Genomic DNA, 11321 nt, shown 5'->3' with positions numbered 1-11321 from the left:
CCGCTGCAGATGCGCGGCGGTTGACGAGAGTACCGGCGAAGCAGATCCGGCGCCGTGGACAAGGCCGGCACTGAATGGGCTGTGGTACAGTGGTGGATGAGCAGTCTACTTGTTTCTAGGGGAGGTGGGAGGGGTAGATGCGGACGCAGAAGCAGATCCGGCGAGGTGGACGCCGCTGGCAGTGAATGGGCTATGGTACGCCGGTGGATGAGCAGTCTAGGGTTTCGAGAGGGGAGGGGAGAAAGGGCGATGAAGTACGGACGGCGTGATGTAAGATGCTCTGGTGCTGTGGAGTTAGTCGTTTTTGCGGGAGGGGGAGAGGAAATGGGGGTGCCGTGTAGTGGGGGAACCGGAAGTTACCAAAGCAGCCCCGACCTATCATGTAGATGAGGGCGGTATTGTAAGTGTTGGTCTCCGTGCACCAAGGACAAAAGGGGGATTTCACATGCTAAAGACTAAGGTGGTGGAAATTTTAGAAGGAGGTGGGAGATTTTGCCGCCCGCGGGATCGTTCGTATCCAGTTTCAACTAATTTTGGACCGTGCTAGCGGGAAGGTCATGCTAGACTGTGTACACGGGGCACGCGTCAGCAGTTAATAACTGGTGTGAAGTCCACCCCAGAAAAAAAGACAATAACTCGGGATGATGCGCCGATAACTTGGACGTTCACACGGGCGCGGCCAATCGTACGGGTGTAGTGGCGCGTTCACAAAAAAAGGATCAAACGCTCAGCCTATGTATTTCTCGTGTAAATAGATAATTTAGTGCCATTGGTTATTTACTTTAAACATAATGCATTGACGTGCTAGTGTAGAGGCGCACAAAAAGAAATGGATATTGTAGTCAGCTACTTAAAAGTGTTCCCTCATATGATTACATAGCCTCCATTTCATAAATTGCGTACCCGTTGAATTCATATATGAATATTACATATATTACTTCAAAATAGAAACTTAAATCATCCAAGACTAATGAATTTGAATGCAAGAGTAACAATGGTGCATATACATGATAGCTACATTGGTTGTTTGAAGAAACATCACTGTAACTTTGGCATGCACAACTGAAAAGGTTTATTTAAATAGAAAAAATGTGATATGTGAGTGTCCAATCTTTATAGCGTTGAATCGATATTGTACCTTTGGCCACGATACGAAGTAGACATTGACTTATGTTCAAGCGATGCACGTCCACGATCGCTAGATAGTGATACGTGAATGAATTGTGCAATCTCTCTCACACGCATACATATCTCATTTCCCTGTGGGCACCGGAATCACACACACGCACTTCGTGTATTTCTCTCCCTCCGTCAGGGTTAAATTCGTCTTTCTACCCCGTCCTACAAGTCTCTCACACAGAAACACACACGCTCTCTATGTCTAACACGCCCACCCCTTTAATTCCGCCCACCCACAGCCACTAATGTCTCAAAGTATAATAATCACTCTCACACATATGTCGCAACGCACGGGCACATTGCTGGTAAAAGGAAAAGGCCTGCCGCGTTCGCGTCGCACCCCCACACGCCCGGAAATCGGGAGTACAACACGGCCCGTCCGGCACGACACATAGCTTAGGGAAGGCGTGTTGCCTAGCATTTTCACTTTCATGTGGGACCGCCGTTGAGCAAACCGACACCCCGCCTGCCGCCGGGTTGGAAAACAGAAACGATGGGAAGATCTAGCTATAGCACGGAAGCCAAGAAATTTGGTGTGAGACGAGGCTCGTTGATAGAGTAGGAGCATTCTGTACTAGTACTACTCCTACTAGTACCAAATTTGTACTCCTAATACTATATTACTAGTACTAGCACTATACAACTAGTAGGTACGTGCACGGCACAACATCGTAGGAACAAAAAACGGGAAGATCTTGTTTTGGGTGATTTATCTTTTTTTCAATCAACGTAGTATGAATAATATGATGTGGGGGGCACCCATGAAGCTTATGTGGCTTGGTTGCATGGCTACGGAAGGTTAGAGAAAAATAAATATATAATGTGTTTAGAGTGCACTCCACTAAATAGATATATTTTGGATCCATGCAACGGACCGGCACATCTATATCTATACCCCCTATATAGTGTTTGAAAAACTTTGAAAGTTGGTCGTTGGATGAAGCCAATCCGACGGTACAAAGATGGCAAATCCGAGCACTACTGGCCGTTGGATATCATCCACCAGATTCTGTCACATGTATAATCTAGAAGACTCCATGGTTGAACTTAATTCATGACTAACTTTGCCACTACTAAGCTTAGGCAAAGTTATTAGTTCTTCAAAATGAGAGCCACAAGTTGGCAAGCCTAAGGGAACCTTGCCACATTTTTTGTGTGTATGTCATGTGGGGCCTTAGTGTGGCTTGCCTAAGGTGTGGCTTGAACCAAACACTCACCTAAGTTAATCAAACTTGCCTAACCTTACATTCCACCAGATTTTGCCACATGTTAGAATCCAGAAAGCTCCACATGTAGAAGCATAATGCACAAACCACCAGAATCTCATGCGTGCAATGCACATGTACCTTACTAGTACTAGTTGGTAGTAGTAAGAAACAAATTCCAGTTTTGGCACGAGCTCGTATTGCGGGAGCACCACAAGGCCTGCCGCAGGAGTTACATTTCCCTCTCGGGGCCCACGGGACCGAACTTCAGTGGCTTAGTGCCCGGCCTATGAGTCAATGACATGCGGACCTTAAATGCGGCTGGCCCACATGTCATTCTCATGGTGGTGGCGTGGTTCGCGACTCACTCGTTCGAGATGAACCGGCCGGTGGTGGCGTGGCCGTGGCGAGGGTGCCACAGCTGGGCGTCGGGGCGTTACGAGGCGTAGATGGCCACACCGGCGGGTACTACCTGTAGTACATAACTACTCCAGCTGAGGATTGATGCCCGGGACGAAATGTGTCATAGCCGCTGGATGAAAATTCGATGGTGCGGGAGTACGGATCGGAGCATAGCAGCGGAGCAGGCAAACCGCGTCCAATCGGGTGTGTCTGTGCTAGAAAGTTGATGGTCGCTGCAGCTCAGCTTGCCCGCATGTCATGCACACAAAGGCAGAGGAGCGGTGGGGCCGAGAGGGATGAGGGGCATGTCGGGGGGATGAGGATCCCCTGACGTGAACAATCCTACCATTCTGTCACTGACATGTGGGACCCATAAGCGTGGGTCCCACCTGTCAGCGAAGGAAAGGCAGGGCAAGGCAGTGATAGCCACGTTAGAGGATCCATGTCCACGTCGGGGGACGTCGTGCCGTGGGTTGGAGCGGCGTTGTGGGAATCGCGTGTGGGTGTGGCAGTGGTAGAAACAAGAAACGTGATGGTCGCCGTGGTTCAACTTCCATGGACAAGCTGTCATGTCTGCTGACACATGTATATCAAAACTAGAGTGTTTATATTTCAAGCACGTGAACAAGTATTATTCTACTACTTTGGATCCATTGCAACGCACGGGCCAGCACATTGGTAGTAGTAGTGTCCATCTCTATCTCTAGAGGCCTTCCCTCATTCATCCTTTTCTCTCACAAGATAAACTACTCATACAAATGCATCTTGATGTTCCGTGGAACGCACGAGGATGTTTCCTTGGGGGTCTCTCCAGCACGGCGTGGCCGTAGTTGCAAGTTGACGCCCCTTGAGATGCCGACGTTGAGGGGCACTCGGATTTCCTCCGATGAGCAGGTAAGATGAGTTTGATCACGTAGTAAATGCATTCTAAAGACTACTTCCGTGTCCATTTCCTAATTCTCCCCCTGCCCACTGTTTCACACGTTAGGCTCGGTGCGAGTGGAGATTGGCTTGCATATGTACGGGAGGGTACCAACATCAATTTGCACAACATTTACAACGGTGACACCGTTCCCGTAGAACCTTTGTCCAACATTGGGATCAGCCATCCAACGGGCCACCGCATGAATTGGTACGATGGAACCACGGTGAGATTGAATAAGATAGCACGAATCTTGCACATGGTGGTCAAAGGCGGACCATGCTGTCTGCGGCCGATTTGTTGCCGTACGAGTAGGAAGATGTTGTGCTCCTTTCTAACCGCATCTTCGTGGTGACAAACCAGGGGACTTATTTTGTATGGGACACATCCTACGATATACTCCCTCTCTCCCAGTTTATTTGTTTTGAATCTTTTCGTTTTATAAGTTTCAAATTCAAATTTAGAGCTCCCCATCACATGTTGAGATTACAATGTCCATTAAATCATTGCGTGCATGTATAGTAAAGAAACAAATCTCAATTTTGGCACGAGTTCGTGCTGCGAGAGCACCACAAGCCCTGGCGCAGGAGTTACATTTCCCTCTCAGGGCCGTCGGGACTGAGCTTCAGCGCCTTACTACACCTACCTTTGATTCAATAACATGTGGACCCGATAGGTGACTGGTCCACATGTAATGCTCTCGTAGGCAGAGGGGCAGTGGGGCCAAGAGGGGTGAGCCGCAGGTCGGGGGACGTGTGGTTTCATTGGTTTGAGCGGCGTCGTGGGAATCGTGGGTGGCTGTGGTAGAAACTTGATGCTCGCCGCATTTTAGGTGGCCCACATGTCATGCACACAAAGGCAGAGGGGCGGTGCGGCCGAGAGGGGTGAGGTGCACGTCGGGGGGCGTGGTGCCGTGGGTTGGAGAGGCGTCGTGGGAATCGCGAGATGAACCGTGATGGTCGCCGTAGTTGAACTTCCATGGACAAGCTGTCATCTCTACGGACACATGCACTGCATACCGATCACTGGAAGGAGTAGCAGAGAAAGCAGATGGCACCACATATTGCTGGGACGACGCGTGTAAGTTGTTTCCGTCTCATGTTAATGATGACGCCATGACACTATTTGAACTTTTTGTGATGATTGGCATATTCCTGTTTGAGCAGAATTTGAGTAGAGCTATGGCAATGTATTAGAGACGCCGTAAATCAGCTATATTTGGAATGAGTTAATTCATGCGATTGTGACCATGTCATTACAGCCAATTTGTACCCTGAATAATCAAACGGTTAGGAATATATGGATATTATCCTTATTTTACAGTAATCTATATACTACTACTAAATATGAGTGTGTATCAATGGCCATGTTAGTTTCCTCATTTTCATGATGTAGAAACATGCACCACACTGTTGGTTTCATCTAACCATACATTAGGGAAGTAAATGTGCATATGGAGAACTCTATATTTGGAAGTAGTGAAATCCTGCAATGCTTACCATGTGTACATACCTATACTCGCCCTTCAGCAATCAATGGCTAGAATAATATCCTCACAAAATTTTTGCCCACAGAACACGAGTATATAACAATGCATGGTCTGTTAGTTACCTTGAAGAATTTGCTTGTGAGGGCAAAACATGATTACTCCCTCCGTTCCCAAATATTTGTCTTTGTACAGATTTTAACAAGTGACTACATACGGAGCAAAATGAGTGAATCTACACTCTAAAATGTGTCTACATACATTCGTATGTTGTGTCTATTTGAAATGCCTAGAAAGACAAATATTTGGGAACGGACGGAGTACATAACATGCATGACATGGTAGTTGCCTGTGAACAATCGATTGCGAGATAACATGAGTACAACCATGCATGGCACTTCTATATTTTCGAACCCAGTATACATTTCCCTGTATTTTCCTCCCAGTTCCAACAGGGACATATCAATGTTGTTTCTTGCATTATCCTACTCATACTCTGAACAATGCTGATCTTACATTAACAATGCCTGTCCTTTTTGATATGATGCAGTGTCCCTACAGTTACTGCCCTTTGTAATCACACCACCTTTGCCAAAAACAGGGAAGCACAACTGGTTCCTCGCTCGATCAAACGTCGGCAAAAGACTGATGATCATTCGGACACATGAGCCAGAAAAGTTATATTGCAAAAACCCCACTGTATCCAAGCACCGTGTAATACGTGAGTATCCGGACAGTGGTTGTTACGTCTATGAGCAGGATACCAGCTTGTTGGGGCCTTTAGGATTTTTTAGTTGGAGGCGGGTAAATAGCCTTGGTTCACACTCTCTGTTTCTCGGACTCAATTATCCGATTAACCAGGAGACCACCGTTGGCAAGGACCTTGATGGCAGAGAGGCTCTGTGTGCTATGGAAAACTGTGTCTACACGGCGAGCCCTAGGAGTTCGGGAGCAAACTCCCCTGATTGTCAACGATACAGCCTGCAGCCAAAAGAAGGTGAGAATGACAAAGGCATCCGGATTAACTTTGATCCTTGGATGTCTCAATTACGACAGGCAGTGATGTGGTTCAAGCCTTCAGGTTGATAGGTAATTGGGCTGTTGCATCGAAAGGGTGGAGTACTGGTGTCTCCGGATCACCGGTCGCTGAAGCGGGGCTGCAAATTATGATGGTGTTGGATCATCTCTTCGAATGACTTTGTTGTCTTTGCTGCTGGTTCTGGATGGGTAGTTCTTTCTTTTGTTATGCATATTCCTTGTCATTTGGTCATCCTCCTCTATGTCACTCTTACTATGTAATAGTTGCTTCTGTTTAGAATGTCATTCTCGTCTGGATCACGAGAGTCTGAGCGCCGCAGATGGGTGTGTTTTGGTGGTGTAGCAAGTCTTCTTATGAACTATCATGTCTTGCTGTTTATGTCAGTAGTAGTCACTAGTCAGTGTTTGAATGTTGTATGTATCATTGTTTCGAACTGTTTATTGTCTCGAACTACTGGTGGGCTAAATGAGGGCATCACCATTCTCCAGTGTTCAGAGTATATCTCCTTTTTTCAAGTTATATAATTTGAGCTCAGTGTCTTTTCGATGATGTACACTTGTTTGGGCCAGTGAGGTGTCGTTGAATATGGGCCGAGTAGTAACGCAATGCCAAACAGGTCAATTATGACTCTCAGGCCGGGCTCTCAAAAGATCCTGAAAAAAAGGCCGGGCTCTCCAAAAAATAAAGAATAAGGACTCTTAGGCCGACATGTGGGCGCCACCGGGCGCCAAGAGCATATTGGCGCGTGCTCGAAATTCATGCTACCTTTTCATCCCCAGTCTCCCGCCCCTCCCCCACCTCTGGAATCTCGATTCCTACTCCAGTTCCCCCAAATCCCCCTCCTGTATTCCCTGTACTCAAGCGCACTATCATGTCGCCGGTCAACGCGGATCTCCGAGCCGGAGATCCTGAGGTCCGTCCTGCCTTCGATCGCTACATGTTGTCGCTCAACAGTGGCATGGCGGCGCTTGACGACTAGTTTGCCGGCAAAGTGCTGATGGTAACCATCAACTGCGACCGGCCTCCCGTCTCGCTGGATAACCTTGTCAAAGCTCTTGGCATTGCGCACGACATCCAAATAAGTGACTTGCTCGTCGAAGTCTGTCCGCCACCGGCTGATTTCTTCGTTAGGTTCCGGACAACTTTCGACTGCAGTCGTGTGTTTGAATCTTCCCGGCGTTTGTTCTGCGACGGCGCGCTGGTGAGCTTTGATCGGTGGCACCCAGGATGGGGCTCGGTGCCCTCTGAGCTTGAATTTTTAACAAAGCTTACCTTCCACGGCATGCCTCGACGTGCTTGGAACAGCGAGTCCATGAACTAGCTTATCAACGACCTTGGAGGTGAGCTCGTAAGTATGTTTGTTCCTCCAGACAGCTGGGCTCTAACGGTTATGGCATGGATGAAGAAGTCGTCCACCATACCGAAGGTGATTGGTGTTGAGATACCGGTGCAGGAACCGGAGTTGTACTATTCGTCGCCACCAAGGCCGCCGCGGACCACGTTAGGGATGTACCTGTATCGAGTGTTCGTGCATGTCGAAGAAGTGGTCAATCCATCAATCGAAGTCCTGCTGCCGCCGCTGGTGCCAGGGTCCGTCGACGACGTCCATTACAGGAGTCAACGTCAGACTTTCCCCGTGTTGCTCGGAATGATGGATGGCACAGGGCCTACTCCATCGCGCGGCGGATGCCACTGCTTCTTTGGGAGAAGAGGCAGGGCTGGCTGTCTGGATGTGCTCTAATTTGAGGTAACAACTAAATCTTGTCAGATACTAGTTAAATCCGAGCTATGGGTGTGAAGCACTGATATGCCAGTACATTTGATTGTGACCTGTTCTAATTTTGTACCTGAACTTTTTTTAGAAAGGGTTGTACGTCAACTTAATGTGCTAGCAGAACTAATTTTTTGTCTGTCTGTTTTCTTTGCACAACATTCAAGATATTTCCCCGTCATTTGTAAAGACGATGAACCGTTATGTACGACTTCATTGGTTTCAACATAGCCCTTCCCGTAGCGATCCACTGCTTCCATCCTGATTGTGCCGCCTGCGTGAAATTTTTGTATGCAAGTTCAGTGTGCTATGATGTTCTATATGATTGTGTCAACTATATAAGTTTTTACTGAGCATCAGCAATGCATATGGCTGAAAGATGTATTTACGAGCATCGACCGATGGGTCTCTCTCTCTATCTCTCTCTCTCTCTCACACACACACACACGCACAAGTGGGACCCGTTGAATTATTTATTTGCTCGTGACAGCTTTTAATTAGGTTCCACTGTAATCTAATTTTTTTTCTTAAGTTATTAATTGAGCTCAGTGACTTCAAAAAGTTGTACAGAAGCCTTGTTTGGGCCTTTCCGGCGTCGCTGAATGTGGGCTGAGTAACCATGTTAGGTTGTACTGTACTACACGGGCCTTTTTTCAACATCAGCAATGCAACTGGGCCGACAGTTGTACACAATATCCGGGTCAACTTGTTATTCTCCGCCCCGCTGGGCTGCAAACTTTCCTAGGAGGTATGCATTAGGCTTAACAAGAAAATGGACTTTAAGAAATAATAAATGGGATGTAATTATAATAACTGGACAGTTACTATGCACCAAACACGTAATTAGTTTGAAACATATATTATTTTTGGAATTTGAAAATTTTAATTTCATTACTTGTTGCACGTGCAATATTTCGTTGGATTTTAACGTAATACAACTTTATTTTGAAATTATATTTAACCTGACTAGAAATTTTGGATAAAAATATTTCAGATCCCATCAAAATGTGGGAATTTTTTTTAATTCTGTTTTGAGCGGTTGTTTGAAATTATTAATCGTTGTCCTAGCTAGAAGTTGGGTTGTACTTTTAACAAACTGTAAATGGGCTGTAGTAAATTCCATTAGAATTAAAAAATGGGTTGTACATTCTTACAAATCGCAAATGGGCTATATGTTCTCTGCCAAATCCGAGCTGTGGGCCTACTAAGTTGACGCGTACCAAGGGCTTTGTCAACTTAGTCAATATAAACGATTCTAGCTGCAGTGATCATACGATGTCCATCCAACGGCCGTAGTGCTTCTTCAACCTCTGGTCTTCTTGCTCCAGCCGCCCAAAGCAGCGCCGGTCGTGTCGTGTGCTCCTGCCTCCCATGGCCGGCTGTGATGCCGCGGAGGCCTCACCGCCCCGTACTACTCCCACCGCTGGCTAGGCCATCCCTGTACTCACCCACACCCCCTGTTATTCTGCGGTGACGACAGCCTCACACCGCAGATGAACCAGTGAACCCTCGTACTCCTCTCCGCGCGGGTTTCCACTGCTGCGTCTTCCCTGGCTCCGCGTCGTCCCTTTCCTAGGCCTCACCGTCGTCCAGACCACCGCCTTGGTGCTCTCGGCGCGGCGTGGTCAACGTGGTCAACTACCGACATCCATCGGAAGAGTACTGTACGTGGAGAGGCTGACAGCTGGGTCCAGGCGGCCGCAAGGAAGTGCCTCCTTATTACGCGCAAAATAATTATTCCTCCACCTGACAGCAGGGACCCACCGGACGGGCCACCTTATTTCGCAAAAAAAATGTTTCCCCCCTGACTGTTGGGACCCACCGGACGGGCCAGCGTATTTCGCAAAAAAACGTTCCCCCCGCTGTCAGTTCGGACCCACCGGAAGTGCCTCCTTATTACGCACAAAAAAATGAATACTCCCCCTGCTAGCTGCGACCCACCATGGTGGGAGGCTGACTTGTGGGCCTACTAAGTTGACTGGGACGGGGGCCTTTGTCAACTTTAGTCAATATGAACGATTCTAGCTCCAGTGACCGTACGATGTCCATCCAACGGCCGTAGTGCTTCTTCAACCTCTGGTCTTCTTGCTCTAGCCGCCCAAAGCAGCGCCGGTCGTGCCGCATGCTCCTGCCTCCCGTGGTCGGCTGTGCTGCCGTGGAGGCCTCACCGCCCCCTACTATTCCCACCGCTGGCCAGGCCCTGCGGCGACGGCAGCCTCACATCATAGCCGAACAGTGAACCCTCGTACTCCTCTCCGCGCGGGCTTCCACTGCCGCGTCTTCCCCGGCTCCCCGTCGTCCCCTTCCTAGGCCTCGCCATCGTCCACCGCCCTGGTGCTCTCGGCGCGGCGTGGTCAACGTGGTCAAGGAACGACTTCCATCGGACGTGGACTGTACGTGGAGAGGCTGACAGCTGGGTCCACGGCCGCAGCAAGGAAGTGCCTCCTTATTACGCGAAAAATAATGATTCCTCCACCTGACACCTGGGACCCACCGGACAGGCCACTGTATTTCGTGAAAAAAAACGTTTCCCCCTGACTGCTGGGACCCACCAGCTACATCTTCACACGCAAGGAAATGCGTCCTGGCAAAAAAACAATTCGCACCCCTGACTGTTGGGACCCACCAGCTACATCTTCGCAGGCAAGGAAGTGCCTGACAGTCGGGACCCGCCTGGTCGAAGCGTACGTAGCGTTGTCATTCTGGTCGCGAACGTGTACGTACATATATACTGGTGGATGTAGGGGCGCGCGCGTGTCGTAGTAGAGGCACGCACATAGCATGTACACGTACGTACAGCGGCCAGGGTGCAAGAAAGAAAATACGGCCACGTATGTGTACATACGGGCGGGGTCTCGAACGCCTACTCGCGCATACGTACGGCGAGGGCTCGTGTACATGGCTGGGTCGGAACGGAGAAACAGCGTCGTCGTCGTGTTCATGGGGAGGCAACGGAATGCAACATGTTCATGGGGAGGCAACGGAATGCGTCGTGTTCATCGGGAGGCAACGGAACGCATGGGAGCCAACCGGCTGGGTCGGAACGGAATGTGTGGTCGTGTTCATCGGGAGGGCTTGGACGGAACAGGCGATGGAAACGAGGCCTGGCGTACCGCACAACGGAGGAAACGGACCTCCTACGTTCGGAACGGGGTCCTGTTGATCGGGAGGGGTCTGGCGTACCGCAAAACAGAGGAAACGGACATCCTACGGTCGAAACGGGGGTCCTGTTGATCGGGAGGGGTGTGGCGTACCGCAAAACAGACGAAACGGACCTCCTACGGTCGAAACGGGGGTCCTCTTGATCGGGAGGGGTG

This window comes from Triticum aestivum, chromosome 3D (assembly GCF_018294505.1).
Source record: "Triticum aestivum cultivar Chinese Spring chromosome 3D, IWGSC CS RefSeq v2.1, whole genome shotgun sequence".
Taxonomy (NCBI): Eukaryota; Viridiplantae; Streptophyta; class Magnoliopsida; order Poales; family Poaceae; genus Triticum; species Triticum aestivum.
Note: the sequence above shows the minus strand (reverse complement) of the source record.